This window comes from Bos grunniens, chromosome 10, assembly GCF_055505025.1.
Source record: "Bos grunniens cultivar Pamir isolate PY7600 chromosome 10, Bosgru_T2T1.0, whole genome shotgun sequence".
NCBI lineage: Eukaryota > Metazoa > Chordata > Mammalia > Artiodactyla > Bovidae > Bos > Bos grunniens.
This window is the reverse complement of record NC_141174.1, coordinates 81,697,424-81,718,349: the sequence shown is the minus strand read 5'-3', so window position 1 is coordinate 81,718,349 and position 20,926 is coordinate 81,697,424. Positions and strand designations below refer to the sequence as shown.

Genomic DNA, 20,926 nt, shown 5'->3' with positions numbered 1-20,926 from the left:
GCTGAGCAGGTGCCCAGCCCAGGGCAGTCTGGTGCCCTCACAGCTTCCTGCAGTGCTTTGGAGACAAGCCCCAGGTCACCCTGAAACCCACGGGCAGGCGGCAGGCAGGCAGTCAGGCAGCTGGCTGGAGGAGTTGGCAGCAGGGACGTCCTGGATCAGAGCCTTGGGCCACAGCCAAGGCTGTTTAGTTGAGGTGGAGGGTAAGGGTGGCGACTTATTCATCCTCCTCTGCAGCGAGCCCCAGGGCAGGTGCCAGCAATTTGCCAGTCCTGAGTGACAGCTGGGAACCGCTGAGTGGCCAGGAAAGGTAGGGACCACCCCCGCCCGGGTCCTCATGGCCACGCTCAGCCGCTGAATGAAATAAGAAATGACGGTAAAGTGACAAAATCGAAAATGTAATTAAGACAGATGGAATCAACTGGCGGGGATGATAAAAGCCGTTCCCCAGGCTCTGAGATTTAAAGCGAGGTCACGGGATGATTCCATCTTGGCCACACAGCCAGCGAAGAGGTGGCAAGGGCGGGAGCTTGAGGATAGGAGCCAAGCTCTGTGGAGGACAGTGAGCAAGCTGGGCTGCGGCTGCAGCGAGAGAGATGTGGGTCGGATACAAGGATGAACTTCCTGGAGAAGCGGGTGGCTAAACTTTGGCATAAATGTGACATCATCTTCTTTCCCCAAGGACATGTACTTCACTCCTGGACTGACTTGGACACAGAGGCCTGGACGAACTGACCTCTCCAAGATCTGTAGGAATAAGAACAGCTTGATTGTCGAGTGAGGAGTCTGCACAGATGACATTTGGGAAGAGGACACACGGAAGGGGGCTCAGTGTACAGCAAGTCCCAGAGCCCTTCTGCAGGCCAGAAATGGGAGGGTGGGCACTCAGCCAGGCCCCATGGAGGAGGATGTCACCGTGCTTGGGTCTGACAGCTCCGAGTGACCCCTTTTTCTCTTTTGGCGTTGCCCCTCGTTAGACTAGGAACACAGCGGGTGTGAATTCCACTCCTGAACCCAGAGGAAGCAGCAGGTCTCCTCCTGCGCGTTCCAGAGGCTCTGATGGACAGAAGCCCAGGGGCCCTGGGAGGAGAGGGAGTTTAGGCCCTCGTGGAGGGCCAGGTGTCTGGGATCCAGGGGGAGATTCACGCTAGGAACAAGGGCTCAGCCCTGATACCTGGGGCAGGCTTGCTCTGCCAGCCACTACTGAGCGAGCCGGCTCAGCCTTTGCTTTGTGGGACTGCACAGGCCAGCTTTATTGGCCCGCATTCTCCCTGCATCCTCTGCCAGTGCTCTCTGCAGGGCAACAGGCTGGCAGGAAAGGCAGCTTCTTTATGCTTGGTGACCTCCCAGGCTGGTGGGAGAGAAGAGACTTGTCCTCCAATTCAAGGCAGTCATTGAGCTCCCATCTGTTGAACATCTACTCCCTGCAAGGCCCAGGTGGGCAGGGCGAGAGAAGCTTAAGAGGTTCAAGGTTTGTTAGGAATGGAAACCTATTCCTAGTAATTAGATATAAGTCACTTGTCACTTAGGTAGTAACCCAAAGTGATAGGTGGTTCACATGGTGAATGGATGCTCAGGAGCTGGGGGAGGAGGAATTCTGTGCAGGCCAGAGTCCTCAGTGCTGGCTTCTTGGATGAGGAAGGGCATGAACCTGACCTTTGCAGGACGAGAAAGAATGACTTGAAACATTAGAGGATCGGAATGCATCCTGGCTGGCTCAGTGCCTACGTAAATGCATAGAGATGAGAAAGAATATTCAGAGAGTTCATTTGAACTTCAGCACAGAACTAAGGTCCAGGGTGGGGTGCACAGAACTCCTAGGAGATCCCAGCAGGTCCAAGGCCACTATGGGATCAAATGTTTCTCTGTGAGTAGCGCTTGTGCCCAGGGGTGCATTCATTTCCCCAAATGGATGAATCCATCTCCACGTCAGTTTGAGATCCAATCAGCCAAGGATTCGGGCCTCTTACTCTTGTGTCTACACAACAGGTTCCCCAATCCTGACCTATTCCCCAAGTGACAGAAAATGAAACCACAGAGACTGGAATAAATGTCCCCCTTCTGCTGTGCCAGTAGTGAAGGATCAAAGTCAACCGCCCCCCACCATGGCCACACAGTGGTGAGATACTGGCGGGAGAGGAGGCCAGCGCCCCATGTATTCTCCTTCCACCAGGAGCTGGACTGTGCGCTCCACTGGCCCCAAGGCCGGCCAGCAGTCCTCCGTTACCAAAGAGGATGTAATGGAGACAGGTTGGTCCTGCCATCCCTGAACCATCTTTTATTATAGGACACGTCCTTGTTATAGATACTGAGCATAAAACAGGGCCGGCATCATCCAAGAGATTGGAGAGACACAGGAGGAGCGCTCCATCATTTCAAGTACACCATCCATCCATCCGTCAGAGGCCCAGCATTTATGCCTGCAGCTAGAACACTGAAATACCAGGTCAGGATTTATTGGGGGGAGGGCGGGTGTTAAGTCATAATTTATGCCATTCTCTCTCCTTCTTAGGGACAGTCTTTCTGAAACATCTCTGTCTCCCTGGCTAGCCATTCCTAATGACCCAAGACGTGTGTACCACGTCTTTCAGGGGTGTTTTCTCCATTATCTCCCCCAAACTTACCTTGGGGCAGTCCCTGCCTCTGATCTGAGGATACAGGTCCTCAGATCAGAGTACAAACTGAATGATGACAAGAAGATAAGGTCCCTTTGCCTGCTGGATCCCCTGGGGATGTCAGCATTTCAGGGAAACCCCACCGCTTCACCCCTGATGACTCCAAAGGAACAATGGCAACTCTAGGTCCAAGCTGTGTGGCCTTGGAGAGTTCACTCTCCACACTCTTACCTTCTCTGGAAAATGAAGGGGCCTGATTGGATGAACTCTAAAGCTTCCCCCCACCAGCCCCCCACCAAAAACTGGGTAAGCATGTGTCCTGGAGACCTCAGCTCATGAACTGGTTAGATAGCATCACTGACTCAATGGACATGAATTTGAGCAAACTCTGGGAGATAGTGGAGGACACAGGAGCCTTGTGTGCTGCAGTCTATGGGGGTCACAAAGAGTCAGACACGACTTAGGGGCTGAATGACAACAACTAGCAAAAGGTAGGCCTCCCAGCATTCTGGAGAGAAGTTAAAGTCAAGGACTGTCACAGGGGCTGTGAAGATAATGCTTTGTCATCCCTCATCTTGGGAGGATCCCAAAGGGAGCTGTTCTTTACAGGAGGGAAGTACAGGGGCTTCAGTGCTGGTTTCTGCCCCCCTTTCCCTCTCGTCTCTTATTCTCTCTCTGACTCTTGTCTCTCTTTTCATCCTCATCTGATTTATGCCTGCCTTGAACTTTGCCATCCTGCTTCCAACAAACTGCTTATTTCAAACCACCTTTTGCCAGACCACAAAGAGCCCCAGTGTTGACCCAGATGCAAACCAAAGCCTCAGTCTCCAAATTCTGATTGGTCTTATTGACATTTAATGGCCTCAGAGGAGCCTGTCTTAGCAAGAAACCCCCTCGGACAGGCAAAATTGTTGGAGAAACATTCTTGAACATGGGAGGTGGACATTGAACATTCTTAGAAGCTAGGAACCATGCTCACTCTAATTTCCTCATTCCACTGCGTTCTTTCTAGGTTCAGCTGGTTCTGTCCAGAACCATGAGCTCCAGGGCCCTTTCAGGGAAGGCTGACTTGGGATGGAGTTGTGTGAGATAAGGATTCACACAGAGGAAACGTTATAGCTCCAAACACACGTCTTAACAGAACAGGTAAGTAACACGGTTGTGAAACAGCACTGTCTTTTGATCAGATATACAGATTAAAAAAAATTTTTTTGAATCTGAAATATCTTCACCTAGCCTGGAAAGGAAATACATTAAAGCTATACAGTGAAAGGTTCCCTTTCATTCCCATCTAAGATCCAACCAGTTCCTATGCCCCCACCTCCAAACTGCTACTAATTTCTTATGAAGTCTTCCAGACTTTCCTTATGTCTGTTATAAACATAACCAAATATATATTTACATTTCTCCCCTATTTTCCACCAAAGTTAGTATCCTATATCGTATAGTATCCTATATAGTATTGTATCCTATACTAACTTTCACCAAAGTTAGTATACTATATCCTATATAGTATCCTATCCTATTCTGCTCCTTTCTTATTTCACCTAATGAAATATCTCGATCTTTTTATTTCTTAGAAAGTTCCTTCATTCATTTTCACAGCTATACAGTATTCCATTGCTGACTTTATGTAATCCAAAAATCTTTCTACATCCAAAAACATTTTGAAGTGGCTTGAAGGAGACCATGCTGCTTCCCTGGTGGCTCAGGGGTAAAGTTTCTCCCTGCAATGCAGGAGACCTGGGTTCAGTCCCTGGGTTGGGAAGATCCCCTGAAGAAGGGAATGGCAACGCCCTCCAGTATTCTTGCCTGGAGAATCTCACGGACAGAGGAACCTGGTGGGCTACAGTCCATGGGGTCACAAAGAGTCAGACACGACTGAGCAGCTAAGCATGCACACACGAAGGAGAACGTACCCTTACTGGAGGATGTTTGAGAAAAAAGATCAATATGACTCATAGCAGAGAGTCTTCAGTTTACATAAGGATGGACTTGGGATGCAGAAGACATGCTTCCCCACCCCCACACCTCACCCAGATGCTTATCCAGTAGGTCTGAGATCGGACCAGTAAGCTGCACTTTAGCAAGTTGATTCCATTCCAGGCATCTACAGCCCTTTCTTTGAGAAGCTCTGGTGAATGGGAAAGGAACCAAGAACTACATCCTCTGCTGAAAATATTGAGGTTGTTGCAATTAATCATTAAATTTAGCTCCAAGGTTCCTGGCAGCTCAGACCAAAGTGGAACCAAAAGGATATAGTGTTCTCCCTGCCAGAACAAAAGGCCGGTTTTTCAGGAGACATAAACGCATCTCTGGCACTAAATTCTAAGCAAAATTTATCATGGGAGCCATCACTGAGGGGACATTGAGCTGTACAACAAGCAGCATCTTCCCCAACAGCCACAGAAAATGCAGGCACATTCTTCAGAGTTCCTCTGCAGAAGTCATGGCCTGGCCCCAAGCTCCAGACAGTCCAGCTCAGGACACTGTTTCTGCAGGAAGCTCAGCCAATGCTGGCCAGAGGGGAGAAAACACAGGCCACCTGAGAGTGAACGTCCAGAACATTCATGCCATGGTCAGAAAGTGTGAATGGAGAAGCTCAGTGCGACTGAGGAGAGAAAACCAGAAGACGTACTCCCTGGGCTTCTGAACCCAAGGCAAGGCGAGATCTCTGTCCTCCGTCCCTAGGCCGTGACCAGTATGAAGAAAGAGGCCTCTCACTTTACCCTAAGAAGCTCCTGGAACAATATGGTGGGAGGGAGGAGTGGATGGACAGCTATTTCCCCCTTTTCCCCACCTGTAGCTTTGAGCATTTCTCAAGTCTTCAGCAAACAGTGTCACTTTCTCGTTAAGCATACAACTCAGGAATGGAGACATGGTGAACGCTCAGTAAATGTTGGCACTGATGATATAGGTAGGGGGGAGGGGCAGGAACCAGTGTGTTCCCCATCCTGCTGTCCTTGGTATATCTTGAAAATCCCTGGTGTTTTATAGATTCCAAGGGGACAAATCAAAGTAAGTATGTCCAATATCCTAAATATGATCCCTTAACCCCAACTTCTGTCGACTCAAATTTGTTGTTATTCCCAGTTGTACTGACACTTTGTGACGCCATGGACTGCAGTACGCCAGGCCTCCACGTCTCCCACCATCTCCTGAAGTTTGCCCAAGTTCACGTCCATTGCATTGGTCATGCCATCCAACCATCTCATCTTCTGACGCCCTCTTCTCCTTCTGCCCCCAATCTTTCCCAGCTTCATGGAATTTTCCAATGAGTCAACTGTTCGCATCAGGTGACCAGAATACTGGAATTTCAGCTTCAGCATCAGTCCTTCCAATGAGTATTCAGGGCTGATTTCCTTTAAGATTGACTGCCTTCTCAAACTTAGGCAGACCAAAATATAAAGCCATTTTCTCCTCTTGGCTCACCCTCACTCCAAACTGGACAATGACCTCGGCATCATGATTGTCACCAGGATGCCCAGAGACTTGAGGCTGTGACTGAGTTGGAATAGATGAGGACACATCCCTAGGGGGTATTTATCAGATGAAGCTGTGATCTGGGCAGATTTCATTCCTGTCCCCGTGAGATGGCAGAGAACTAAAGAATTACAGTGAGGACTGCTAGTTCTATACCAAATTCATTCTCCTCCTTCCATAATGATAAAGTTGTAGTTGGCCATGTGGTTGTCAGCTAGGGACTACATTTCCCAACCTCTGTGCAACCAAATGTAATTGTCAGACCAATTTCTCACGAATAGTGAATGCGGTATACACCATTTCCAGGCCTGGGCCATGGAACCTTAGCATGTGCTCCATTATCCTCCCATCCCACAAGCCCATACTCAAGACATGCCTTTGACTCAGCTACAACGAAGCAGGTAAGTACAGTGCCCTAAAAAGTGGTTCTTAATATTTTAGAGTACCTTAGTTATCTAGGAGGCTTCCCTAGTGGCTCAGTGGTAAAGGATCCACCTGCCAATGCAGGAGACTCGGGTTCAATCCCTGGATAGAGAAGATCCCCTGAAGAAGGAAATGGCAACCCACTCTAGTATTCTTATATGGAAAATTCTATGGACAGACAAGCCTGGTGGGCTACAGTCCACAGGGTCACAAAGAGTCAGATACAAGTGAGCATGCATGCATACAATCACGATGGTCCTTAAAAGCAGAAGCAGGAGGCAAACAAGTCAATGTCAGAGTGCTGTACTAGAAAGACACAACCAGCATTTCTGGCTTTGAAGATTGGAGGAAGGGGCCATGAGCCAAAGAAGGAGGACAGATTCTAGATGCTGGGAAAGGCAAGGAAATAGATTCTCCCCTAGAGTCTCCAGAAGGGAACACAGTCCGGTCAACACTTTGACTTTAACCAGTGAAACCTGCGCCAGACATCTGACCTCCAAAACTGTAAGAGAATTAACTGTGTTGTTTAGGCCGCCAGGTTTGTGGTACTTTACGTGGCAGCCCTAGGAATCGAACAGGCTTGGGAACTGTTCTCTGAGTAAGGCTGATCTGGCCCCGGAGCCAGGAGCTCCTTGAGGGGGTTTGTCTCCTCCACCTCCCCCATGCACCTGGCTTGGGGCGGGTCCTGGGAAGGATGCACAGTGAAGTCATGTGCATACGGCTGCACGGCCTTTCCTGCTTTCTGAAACAAAAGACGAAGACCATGTTGTGCCACTGTTTGGGACACCTCATCACTGACTCCTACAACTGAGCCCTGACTGTCCAGAGACAGGACTTCATTTTGGGCCTAACCTGAGCCTTCATTCTACTGATCACTTTAGAAAAAAACCTTGACCCCTAGAGACGAGACTGTGTCAGTATGACTGACACAAACTAGCCCTGCCCCCACGGCCCAGCCTTTCACGTCCATCAAGGCCACTGGGGACTTTGAGGAAGTCTTTTTTTTTTTAAATAAATTTCTAGATTTTTTTTTTAAGTTTTCTTTCAATTTAAAAAAAATTGGTTTTTTTTGGTCATACCACATGGCATATGCGAGTGTAATCTTAGTTCCCTGACAAGAGATAGAACCCACACCCTCTGTATTGGAAACGGGGATTCTTAACCACTAGACTCACTGCCAGGGAAGTCCCTGGGGAAGTCTTTGAGGGAGACTGCTGCTCTGTTAGAATATGCTCCAAGCTGGGGGTGGGGAGAGGCGGGAAAAAGTGAGGATAAGATCCAGGCTCCCTCTGGAGGCCCATCTTCAGCTTGTGGACCTGGGAAGGGCATCTGGCCTCTGGAGAAGGAAGCAAGCTTGACCAGGGACTCTGGGCATATGGAGGGCTCTGCTAAGTAAGGGGTTGTGTGGTGGAAAAAAGCAAATATCTACAGGTAGGGAGGACTTAACAGAATCCTCACTGACTCTCCAGCCTCTGTTCCCAAAAGGAGCCCATCACCTCACTGACACTCCACTCAAGAAGCTGCCCTGAGCCCGCAGTGGGCCGTGAGCCCTCCCAAGTGCTCTCTTCTGGGAAGACCTCGGTGATCTCCCAGCTCTCCTTGGTGTTCATGCACTGACCCCCTTCAGCCTGCACCCCCTTGCTGCATCTCCTTGCTCCCTGAGTCACACTCTTGTCTGCCCACCCAAACATGAGCCTCCTGAGGACAAAGCCCTATTTCTTCCTGAAAGCAGGCACTCATGTCTAAGCAGGAAGAACTGGAAATAAAGGATGACATTAGCTGGCAGTTGTAAAAAAGGTAAAACCACTGTAGTTGATACCTTTGCTGGCAGACTGGAAAGTTGGTGGGAACGCTAACCCTGAGCCAAGTGCAAGAACAGAAACTAGGAGCCCTGGGATTCAGACTCAGCCTTGCCAGGGTCTCCCAGTGTGACATTAGGCACGTCCCTTTACCATCACCTGCACAGGCTTGGCTTCCTTATCTTTAGAACAGAATTATAAATCCATTCATGTTTAGCCATGGGAGATGATTTATGAGAAGGACCTTAAAAGCGTCGGGAATTCTTTTCAGCCCTGAAATTGAAACAGGCAAAAGGAATGGACTCTGCACAACTGAGCCAGAATGAGAATTATGTCAAGCTAAGGACATATTAATTAAATCCAATAATCCTCTACCAAAGTGGACTCCTGGGGCCAAAACGGAGGGATGGGATGTTGGAACCAAGGAGAGAGGGACCAGTAGAGATGTGCTGTCTTATCCATCTGGTCAAACAGCCCTGGAGACAATAACTATCTGGAATGGCCCCTCAGAGTTCCGTGTTTGGGACCAGCAGGCCAGGTCTTGATCAGACAGGGAAGAACCCAGCCTGTCAATCATTTACACTTTAGTGTGAATTCTATAGCCACTTTACCCTCCGTAAGGGGTTAATCTGTCAGCCTGAACCCTCCAGAAAAATGCAAGATTCTGTCCCAGGTATCACAGTGAAAAGAATCAGTCATGGAGCCTTCAACTACACAGCCACTGCTCTCTCAGCTCGGTTCAGTCACCGCTGAATCGCAGAAATGTGCAAATGGTCCTTCTTGCCCTTCTCACAAGCGTAAGCAGTGAATGGCCATGCCCAGGAAGTAGAAAGATCCCATACTTAGCGGTGTCAAGCCTTGGACCAGTTCCTTGAACAGGAATCAGCCTTCTGAAGTGTGCATTGCTGCTGCTAAGTTGCTTCAGTCGTGTCCGACTCTGTGCGACCCCATAGACGGCAGCCCACCAGGGTCCCCCGTCCCTGGGATTCTCCAGGCAAGAACACTGGAGTGGGTTGCCATTTCCTTCTCCAATGCATGAAACTGAAAAGTGAAAGTGAAGTCGCTCAGTCGTGTCGGACTCTTCTCGACCCCATGGACTGCAGCCTACCAGGCTCCTCCGTCCATGGGATTTTAATGATATACAAGTTCCCTCATAAGCTTGGATTCCAAGATTCTGTGTCAAGGACACACACACAGATGCTCTAAGGCCCTGTTGCCTTTTCCTCAGAGGGGCAGTTTTACAATCCTCCGTGGAGCCCCTGACCTATTTGCATAGGGTTACTTCGTGGGAGGACACGGGGGCTGCAGGCCTGGCGCTTGAGGCTCACTCTCTAGGCACCCTGGAAAAGACCCTGGAGCAGCCAACTCCCAGGTAACCGGTTTGCACAGCATTTCCAGAGGGCCCTGGAAATGAAAGGGGCAGAGGGAGGGCCAGCCCGGACTTGCCACTTTCCCATGCCCAAACCCCTCAAACTGCAAGGGGTGCATTTTCCTTCCTTTGGAAACAGAAGGGACTGGCAGCTTCTCCACCATTCTGGCATTGTTTGAATGGGAATTCATGCCAGAAAGGGCCGAGGTGGAATGAAGGAAGGAGCTAACATTTAGAGAGAGTGAAAGACAGGGAAGCCTGGCGTGCTGCAGTCCATGGGGTCACAAAGAGTCAGACATGACTTAGCAACTGAACAACATTTAGAGAGTTCCTGCTGCTGCTGCTAAGTCACTTCAGTCATGTCCGACTCTTTGCGACCCCATAGATGGCAGCCCACCAGGCTCCGCTGTCCCTGGGACTCTCCAGGCAAGAACACTGGAGTGGGTTGCCATTTCCTTCTCCAACGCATGAAAGTGAAAAGTGAAAGTGAAGTCGCTCAGTCATGTCCGATTCTTCTCGACCCCATGGACTGCCGCCTACCAGGCTCCTCCACCCATGGGATTTTCCAGGCAAGAGAACTGGAGTGGGGTGCCACTGCCTTCTCCTGACAGTTCCTACCCTGTGCTCAAAACTGAGGGAGCACTTTATAAGCATTCATTCATTCTTTCGATCATTAAGTCATTCAGCAGTTACTTCAGCAAATACATAGTAAGCGTCCACCACACCTCAGGCCTGGTCCTGCCTCTAAGGAGTCCACAGAATAGCAAAAGATATGAAGGTTATGTCATTACCTCTCACAAAATCCCTATGATGAAGGTACTATTCTTCCCATTTTACAGATGAGGAAACTGACAAGCAGAGAGGTTGAGCAGCTGGCCCAAGTTCACACAATGTCTAGGTGGCACATCTGGGAAACAGCTTTGGGTTTTGATTCTTTACTGCGACCCCCTCCTACAGTGTGTCTGTCCTCACATGTAAAGTGGGCGTGCAGCTCCCTATTTGCAGCATTCCTATGAAGATTAGATGAGAGGCACGGGACATTCAGCGCTGTCATGACGTGGACGTGCAGTAAGTGGTTCATGGCACAGGGGCTCTTGTGGCTCCAAGCCCTGCGTTCTTCCTCATATGTTTGTCGGAGATAGGCTGCCACAAAGCTGTACTTAACAGGAGCGCTGGAAGGAAGGAGGCAATTAAAGGCTTGGGAAAGCCCAGGTTCTGTGAGAAGCAGATATTTATCAGTCTGTCACCAGGTAATAATTGAGCACCAGTTGTGTATCCTCAGGATCTGAGAAGGAAATGAAAGTCCAAGAAGATAAAATCCCCACCTTCAGGGAACTCTCAGCATGGTTATGGAGGTAAAGCAGACACATGAAACCACAGAGGTCAGAGGCCTGGCTATGAGTTCACAGCATAAGTACTATAGGAACCCAGAGGTGGGCATGGGTAATCAGAAAGCTTCCTGGAGAAGAAAAGACTCGAGCTCAGCCCTCAAAGGATCTAGATGGGTGAAGAAGAGGGGCTGATAAGAGGATATTAAGCAAGCTCAGCCATTGGGCATGATGTATTTTTTAAATTTTTAAATGACTGTAGGCTTCAAGAAGTTGCAAAAATAGCATAAAATGTCCTTAAGTACCTGTCACTCAGCTACCCCAATGGTATGGGGGAACATAGGGACAATTATAGTGATTTCAAAACCAAGAAATTGATGTTAGCACAATACAATTAACTAGACTATAGACCCTACCCAGATTTTACTAGTTTTTGCCTGGATTCACTTTTTGAATATGTGTAGTTGTTGTTGTGTGTTATTTAGCTGCTCAGTCGTGTCTGACTCTGCAACCCCATGGACTGCAGCACACCAGGCTTCCCTGTCCTTCACTATCTCCTGGAGTTTGCTCAAACTCATGTCCATTGACTCAGTGATGCCATCCAACCATCTCATCCTCTGTCACCCCCTTCTCCTCCTGCCTTCAATCTTTCTCAGTATCAGGGCCTTCTCCAATGAGTCAGCTCTTCATATCAGGTAGCCAAAGCATTGGAGTTTCAGCTTCAGCATCAGTCCTTCCAATGAATATCTAGAGCTGAATATTTAGGATTGACTGGTTTTATCTCCTTGCAGTCTAAGGGACTCTCAAGAGTCTTCTCCAGCACCACAGTTTGAAAGCATCAATTCTTCATTCTATAAGTTTATTGCGTGTATAAATCTGTATTACCACCACTACAATCAAGATACAAAATGGTTCTATTACCAAAGAGAAGCTCCCTTGAGGGCACAACTTAAATGGCCCCCATTATACCCTGCTCATAGGCACCAAGGATGTGACAGGCCCTGTGCTCTGCTCGCTGATTGGACAGTCTACTTATCCTGTCCGGCTCTGCCCAGTGAAGGAAGTTAAGGCCTGGGTATCCAGGGGCAGATCTCCTGGTCTTGGCTGCAGCCCCCATACACAAACCCTCTGTGAAGAGGCTCATCTTGCTACTTTCTGGCAGAAGGAGAAACTGAAACTCTGCAGACTTGGTCCTCCCCAGGTGAGGCTGGAGCAAGCTCCCTGTTATTCAGCACCACGGATAGATCCAGGGTGCCTGAGAAAGCAAAGGTTTATGAAGATAAAAGAAAGGACTGGGTGTGTCTCTGGGTCACCTCTTACTGGAGATGGACCAGCCCTGGATGAATACTGACTCCCTTCCCTCAAGGTCGCAGAGCAGGGAAGTGAGAGGACATTTCGGGAGCGTGGATCTCTGCTGGCCTGACTCCTCTCTGTTATTCAAGGCTCATCCTAAGTCTCTTGTTCTGAGAATCTCTCCTTGACTTTCCCACCTTGCTGGCTCCCTTCTCTGAATTAATTTACCCCAAGATCTGGCAGAACCACCCAAGGCAGCCTGGGAGCACACCGTGTGCTGCTCTCTGCCTGCTCCCACACATGAAGCGGCACCCCTACCCAGAATGTGCTGCCTTGAGACAGGACCAACTTGTTCTTCACTTGTCTCTTCTGTTCTCTCCTTATCCTCCTACTCATTGCAGATCCACACAGGGCTAGGCACTCAGGTTCTTTCTGTATAACCCATTAGCCAGAGAATGACTTTGTCCTCAGCTTTTTCCTTTCACAGTCCCATCCTGGGCACCTTTTCTATCTGGCATTGTTGGTACAGAGAGTAGAGGGGAAATATTCAGACTTTAAGCTGCCTGCCAGAACTCCTCAGTCCAGTTTCCTTCTCTTTCTCCCATAGGCTGTAGGACCCCTCCCCCTATGAAATCCTCATCCATGGTCTTTATTATGCCTGGATCTTGTCTCCAGTCACCTCTCCCATTGGCATCAGTGAGAAACCTTGCCATGGAGGCTGTGCTGCCCCACCCAGATGGCCCTTACAGGACTCACTCTCACAGTTGATGGGAGGTGCTTGTCTGACAGCTCTCATCTCTCCACTCTCTATGGGAATTGTCTCTGAAGAAAGTGTCCTTGTCCAAGATCACATTCCCTTCCCAAGGCAGTCAACACCCAATTACTGGTCAATGACACAGTATAAAGGCCCAGCTCCTTCACCCCAACTCAAGACAACTCTGAAGGATCATTCCAGCATCAGAGCTCCTGCAGAATCAGCTGAGACTATCACTGAGACTGCCTTGCAGCTCAGCCTCTCCCTCTGCCCAATCCTGCTCCCTTTCTTCCCCCACAAACATTGGCCCTGGGGCCATTCTCCAATAAATTTTCTACATATTAATCATTTCAGAGTATGCTTCCAGGTGAACACAAACTAAAATCTTGGCCCCATGGGATCAGGCTTCCTATTGATACCCCTGCACCATCTGACAACTCAGACCCAGGCCCATCAAGGCACAGTAGAGCCACCTTGCATACCAATTTTTCCCCAATTTCCTAAAGACTGCTCACTCCACTTTCAATGACAGCCCTCAGTCTTGCTTCTAGCAGTAGGCCTTCCCTGATGTTCTCTGGGTCACCTGCCATAGTCAAATGGGCTTTGAATGCAAGAAGATTGGGGTTTGGGTCTCAGCTACCCCACTGACCAGCTAGGTGAACCTGGGCTCATTATCTAATCTTTTCAAGTCAGTATTCCCATGTCATAAGCAGAAATTATAATAAAAGCATCACAGGCCTGTTAAGAGGGTTAAATGATGCAGGATAAGGAAACCTGTTTAGCACAGTGGCTGGCATATAAAAATGTGCTCAACAAATATGAATTTCCTTTCCTTCTTCTTTTGGGTCTGGGACACTTTCCATATAACCGCCTATTAACAAATTTTTGTTAACCCAATACTGAGCATCACAAGCACGGGGTGGCACAGGTCTACAGGAAAAGTTTCGAATTTTCCATGTGCCAGAGCAGGGGAGTAGGTGATGGTCAATCAACTCAACTCTCCTTATATGCTAGCCTTGATTTTCATGGTGCTGGAAAATTCTTGGCATCCAACGAAAATTCTTCACAGCACAAGGAATAGCAGGCATTTTCATTTTGCCCTAAGAGGAAATGGAATCCAGCCAGACCTCCTTTTATACCTGGCTGGAACAGGGGCTGTTTCCTTAAGACGCAGGACCAGCCCTTTTTCCCAAGCAGCAGGGAAATGGGTTGGAGCGAGGGTGGTACCTGAGAGTATGGCTGCTGGGGCCACACTGCTGGGTGCTGGCTGAGAGCAGGTGAGCAGACAAATCAGCCTGTTAAGATCGTTTTGTGAAAGTGCAACTTGTACTGAAATAATAGCACCAAGAATCCAATTTTCCAGCCACTGTCTCTTCCCAAATGCAAGGAGCCTCTGCTCCCCTCTACTGTCTCCCTGCTCCCTCAGCCGAATCCCTCTCCCCCCTCCTCAGGTGAGCAGAAGAGGCCCTGACCTCCCCAGGCTGAGCCACCTTCTCAGAGCAGCATCCTTGCATGAGCTGAGTGTGCATAACAGGAGCTGGAGGGGGCGTAGGAAGCCTGGGGCAGGAAGCCACGGACCCCAGGCACATCCCAGCTCCAGCTGGGCCCTTTCTGTCAACCTTGGCCCGGCACATGCCGTCCTCAGTGACACTGCACTGGGCTCAGAGAATGCTGAATTCAGCCCCAATTAAGGGGCTGTCTCAGGGCAGGCTGCCGGCACCAGCAGCTGCTATTTTGGGACTTGGTGAAGACACAATCTTCTCTCTCTCTCCTTCTCTGTCTCTGCTCTGTTTTATTTCTCCTCTCTCTCCTCTCTCCATTTCCATTATCTCTCTAGGTTTTTCTACCTGGCTCTGTATGTCTTTCCCTCTCTTGGCTTCTCTGTCTGTCGGTCTCCCCCTCTCTGTGACTGTATCTCACTCTACGTTTCTTATCAAACCAACTTGACAAACATTCCCACTGCTACTGCACCAGGCCCTGTGCTCTGGGGAGAAAATGAGGCACAGTCTCCTGCTCTGGAGGAGCCCTGGGTGTGCTCTGCCTTTTTACGGTTCTCCCCACCCCCTCTGCATCTTAACCAGAGGTTAAGACACTCCCTCCACCCAGGAACTCCAGGTCTTCGGAGGGCCACCTCCTGGTCCTTGTGCAGTTTCTGTATCCCAGGACCTCTCCCCTTATAGGCTTCTAATTCCAGCAGCAAAACCCCTGGCATTGCTCAGGTGGATCTGTGGCAGAAAATGCTCCAGGATGCCCAAGAGGTGCAAGGCCATGCTGCCCCACTATCCTGGGCCTGAGCAGACCTGGCCCAGGGCCTGCAATGTAGGATTGCTTGATCTCCCTGGCCAGACCAGTAGGACATGACCTTGTCAATCAAGAGACCAAGTATTCATAGATCAAAGTCTCTTCCTTCCAGGGGAGAAGGTCCCCTAAAAGGCCCCTGATCAGTACCACACTGGGTTTATGAGGATGTCTTATCTCTATCCTCTCTGCCTTTCAAAATGCTGGGCCCAGCTCACTTCTCTCCTCCTGATCACCCAGCCCATGCCACCATCTCCTGCCCCAGCCTCAAAAGCCTGACCTGGTCCCAGGTCTCCAACCCTGGGACCTGCTGGCTGGACTTATCCTGATCTGTGTCCTTTGATGCAGGGTGTAGGGCAGGAACATTTAACAGGATACACCTGTGAACTCTCCAAGGTCCTTCCCCTCAAAGATTTCTCCCTTCTGGGGCTTCCCCATGTACTAGGAATCGAGGGTGTGTGATAATTTCTTATGCACATTATTGAATTAATGAATTAAAAAAATTACCACCTATGATGTGCCAAGGGATTCACAGACCAGTCTCTGAGGTTTATTAGCATCATTCTAGAGCTGCAGGAACTGAAGCCCAAAGAAGTTTCCCAAAGTTAAATGATAGGAACCCAGGCTTCCTGATTCTGCAGCCTGAGCTTAATCCAAAGCCCAGCTCCTGCTGATAAATAAAAGAAGGAAAGAAAAGACTTCAGCAGGGCATGGTTCTTCCCCAGGGAATTCTTAATTTGAGATCCAGGGGCCTCACTGCCCTGAGCAGTCTGGGCCATCTGCACACTGAGCCAGTCTCAGGCTCTGGCAGAGTGGAGAAATCTTTGCTCTGGGCCAGTGGGGCACAGTTAGTGATAAGTTCGACAAGTTCTCAAAGGGAGCCCAGGGGCCAGAGGACACCGTGGGGGAGGAAGGGGTGCTCCTTGAGCCAATGTCAGCCAAAGGTAAGGGGAGAAGGCACCAAAGGCTCCCCGGGGGGCTGAGACTTCCACTTCTGGTGGAAAACAGGAGGTTGGCCATCCAGGGCTGTCTTCGAAAGTTCCCCACGGAGTGGACATGGAACCTGGGTCCTCCTTGGTGATCAGTCAGTCCCCTCAGGCCTGTGGCATGAATGAGGTGTCTGGAGCAGGTCTGGGAAGTTGCTTTGGCACCTCCTTTCTTTGGTGGCTTTTTCAAGACCCCTCTGCTCTCGGTCAGCAGTGCTGTCATGTCAGGATGTGCCTAATGAAGAAGCAGGGGTGGGGGAGACGGGCTGTGCCAAGCTGCTCCTGAGCAAGGCCGGGGCCCCTGGGTGGGTGCTGTGCAGAGTCAGGGCCTGAAACCTGTCAGCAGTCCAGGCCCAGCCCAGGAGGCTAGAGCCCTGACCTCTGGGGGTCCCGAGCCACCCTAGCCTAGGTCCAATGACTTCTAACCAGCGGGCAGTCTCTGGAGCTGTAGGGGGTCCCAGCCCCTGAATTCTGGGCCCGAAATGACTCAGGCCACCAAGCCCAGCAGATTCTAAACCACCTCCTCTTCTTTGGTTCTACTACCTCTGCTCGGATCAGACATTCCTCACGTGACCCCTGGACTGCTGTCTATATGCTCATTCAGCCTCTGTTCTGCCCCATCCACTGCAGGGCCAGCTTTCCAGCTCAGCTTCATGACCACCCTCATCCTGCACCAACACCCACGGTACAGTGACAGGGTCCCTGTAACCTCTCCAGGCCCATCCACAAGCTCCCCAACATACCTCCCTGGGTTCAGCTTCATACAACCACGGCCATTCCCCAAACACACCCACCTGATCCCTCCTGCTCTCTCCCATGCTATGCCCTCTGCACAGGACAGATTCTCCCAGATCTGCCTAGAACTACTGGTGCACTTCTAGTCCTCAACTCCGCTTCTAGATGCCAGTGAAGCTCTACCTTCTTCAGGAAGCCTTTCCTAGCCACCAGGATAGGCCCAGTAATGCCCCTGGTCTCTCTTTGTGCCCCATGGTCTTGTGTCTTGGTCCTTGCTGGGTTGTCACTGCTGGAAGGAGTGTCTCCTTCAGAGAACTGGGCATCCTGGAGGGCAGGGGGTATCTCTGATTCACCTCTGTGCTCCACAGCCCAGCATGGTAGGATGATTAAAAAAAAACCCAGCAGGCAGCCACTCACTAGATCCAGTCATCTCACTGAGGTGACAACACAACACACACACACACACACACACACACATCCCTACCTGAGCCCTCAGAGGACCAAGAAGTTGAGGGCTAAGCCATCATGGAGTGTTCCCCTGAGAAGGCAGGATTTGAACTAGGTCCTGGAGGCTTGCTCTGCTCCTGTGCAAGGATACAAGTGTGGATACTTGCACCAAGCAAGGCTGGACGGAAAATGACTGTGGAGGATCACATTCATGGTCCCAGTGCTTTACCCGCCCGTGTCCATGCCTTTTACTGTGTGATTCTGCATTGCTCTTCCCTATCCTCCCCTGCCCCTGAGAACAGCCATGACTTGTCTGGGCCTATGGGATGCCAGCAGGCTTGAAATGTGCTTTGACATCAGAGCCTGCCTTCCTGCGCTCTGCCATCACCATGAGAACACACCCCCACTAGCCTACTGGAGGATGAGAAACGTGGAGCAGAGCCAAGTCATCATAGTCACCCCAGCCAAGGCTAGTCTAGGGCAGTCAGTGGCCAGCCAACCTCCAGAGATGTGAGCGAGCCCAACTGAGACCTGAAGAACCACTCAGCAGAGCCCAGTTAAATGCTTATTATTTCAAAACACTGAATTCCAAGGGTTTGTTACACAGCATTATTGAGACTATACAGTGACTAAGGCTAAGTAGATCAGCCTAGGAAGATGTGAGTTTATCCATAATAGTGCCCACAGTGGGCTGGTTATTAGGGAGTCTGAGTAGAGTCCCCCTTTCCTTTGGCATTTCCCACTGCCCTCACATTTCCGGCCACCTTGGGCTTTGTGAGGCCTCACACATGTACTAAATCTCTGTACAACCTATTCCCTCCTCCTAGAGTGCCTGTTCTGTCTTGTCCTCTTTGTATCCTGTTTTTCCTTCGAGGTCAGGTCATACTCTAGAGACCTTTGTGGATACACAGCCTCCTAGCCACCTTAAACCTTTTAGGAACAACTCAAGGTGTAAGTGAGTAAAATTCCCTACTTTTTCTCTCTGCCCCTCCCCACATCCCACTGTAGTCTGCCTTAGCTTTACTGTGGCACAGTCATTAACTCATGGAGCTCTGCTAGTTTCTGAATAGTAAGTAGGTCCTGCCCGGCCACAGAGGGAGCAGGCCTCCAGGACTCCTAGATCTCACAGAGGCTCATCAGAGTTTCTGATACTAAGAAGCATCTGGGAAGGGGGCAACAAATAGAGATGAATACACTTTCCAGCTTTTGATTTTCAAACAACGTGACATGATGCATTGTAAAGAAAAAAAAAAAAAAAAAACTGAAATCCAAAGACCTATTTTCAAATGGGCAGAAGACCTAAAAAGACATTTCTCCAAAGAAGACAAAAGCATAGACAAAGAGGCACATGAAAAGGTGCTCGTCACTGCTAATTGTTAGAGAAATGCAAATCAAACAACCAGGCACCACCTCACACTGATCAGAATGGCCATCATTAAAAAGTCTACAAATAATAATTGCTGGAAAGGGTGTGGAGAAAAGTGAACCTTCTTACACTGTTGGTGAGGATGTAAACTGGTGCAGCCACTATGGAAAACAGTATACAGGTTCCTAAAAAAAAACTAAAAACAGAGTTGCCATAGGATCCAGCAGTCCCACTCCTGTGCATATATCAAGACAGAACCATACTTCAAAAAGATGCACGCATCTCCATGTTCACAGCGGCACTGCTCACAATAGCCGAGACCCGGAAGCAACCTAAATGCCCATCAACAGATGAACAGATAGAGGTGTGGTATAAATATACATACAATGGAATATTACCTGGCCATTAAAAAAGAATGAAATAAGGCCATTTGCAGCAACATGGACAGACCCAGAGATTGTCAGCCTAAACGAAGCAGGTCAGAAAGAGAAAGACAAATACCATATAAGATCACTTATATGTGGAATCTAAAATATGACACAAATGAATATACCTGTGAAAAAAACCAGACCCAGATAGAGAGAACAGACTGTGGTTGCCAAGTGGGGGGAGACTGGAGGAGGGACGTGTTGGGAGTTTTCGATTAGCAAATGTAAACTATCCTATACAGAATGAACCACAAGGTGCTACTATACAGCACAAGGAACTATATTCAGTATCTTGGGATAAACCGTAACAGAAAGAATATAAAAAAGAATATATGCGTGTGTGTGTGTAACTGAGTCACTTTGTTGTATAACAGAAATTAAACACAACATTGCAAATCAACTATACTTCAATAAAAGTAAAAAACAAAACCAAAAAAACCCCCAAAGATCTATCTTCAGTGCTTACCTTGCTCCTCAGCAAGGAGATCAAACCAATCGGTCTTTTTTTTTTTTTTTTGCCCTCATAGAAAAACTTTATTGGAAAGCAGGGAAAACTACCAAGATATGAATGAAGACAAAAAATAAAAAAAGTTCAGACATAAAGTGTACGACCTTGGTTTAAGTGGAAATGGAACCGTTTGGTGGTTTGTAGTTAGTGACCTATATTTTCACTTTGTGGCACTGCTGCTGCTACAGCTAAACCGCTTCAGTCGTGTCTGACTCTGTGCGACCCCATAGACGGCAGCCCACCAGGCTCCTCTGTCCCTGGGATTCTCCAGGCAAGAATACTGGAGTGGGTTGCTATTACCTTCTCCAAGGCATGCATGCTAAGTCGCTTCCGTTGTGTCCGATTCTTTGCGACACTAGGGACAGCAGCCCACCAGGCTCCTCTGTCCACAGGATTCTCTAGGCAAGAATACTGGAGTGGGTTGCCATTGCCTTCTCTACCAATCGGTCTTAAGAGAGATCAACCCTGAATATTCACTGGAAGGACTGATGCTGAAGCTGAAGCTCCGGTATTTTGGTCATCTGATGCAAACAGATGACTCATTGGAAAAGTCCCTGATCCTGGGAAAGATCGAGGGCAGAAGGAGAAGAGGGCATCAGAGGATGAGATGGCCAGACAGCATCACTGACACAATGAACATGAACTTGGGCAAACTCCAGGAGATGGTGAGGGACAGGGAGGCCTGGCACACAGCAGTTCATGGGGTTGCAAAGAGTTGAACACGACTGGGCGACTGAACAACCTTGTTCTGTGACACCTGGCCAAGCCCTGATCCCTCTGAGCCTCAGATTCCCCATATGGATAATGAGGGGTTGTGCTGAGCCTTCTCCACACTCCCTGCCAATGCTGAGCATCTATGACATTCGCCCATGTATCTAGTCCTCTAGCTGCTAGCTCTGGTCTGGTTCCTTCCACCACTCCTCACTGGCCCTAAGTTCAGCATCAGATCTTCCTGCCTGCCGGCAGCCCTAGCCAAACCTTTGGAAGGTGGCTACTGAGTTGGCCTGGCTTTTTTTGACTGCCAGCAGCCTCCACTTCCTGAGCCTGCCAGTGAGCTTGGTGTTGGGAGTCATCTCTCCTGCAAGCTCTGCTGGGCA

General features: G+C 49.3%; 1 long non-coding RNA gene across 1 annotated transcript in view; it reads right to left on the bottom strand.

The window, feature by feature from the left end:
• Positions 1-374: 374 nt before the first annotated feature.
• LOC147365200 (uncharacterized) overlaps positions 375-20,926 on the bottom strand; it is a 41,189-nt gene continuing 20,637 nt past the window's right edge. The window contains exon 2 of the long non-coding RNA XR_015135236.1: positions 375-744. This is a non-coding gene — a long non-coding RNA (uncharacterized LOC147365200). The remainder of the gene's footprint in view (positions 745-20,926) is intronic.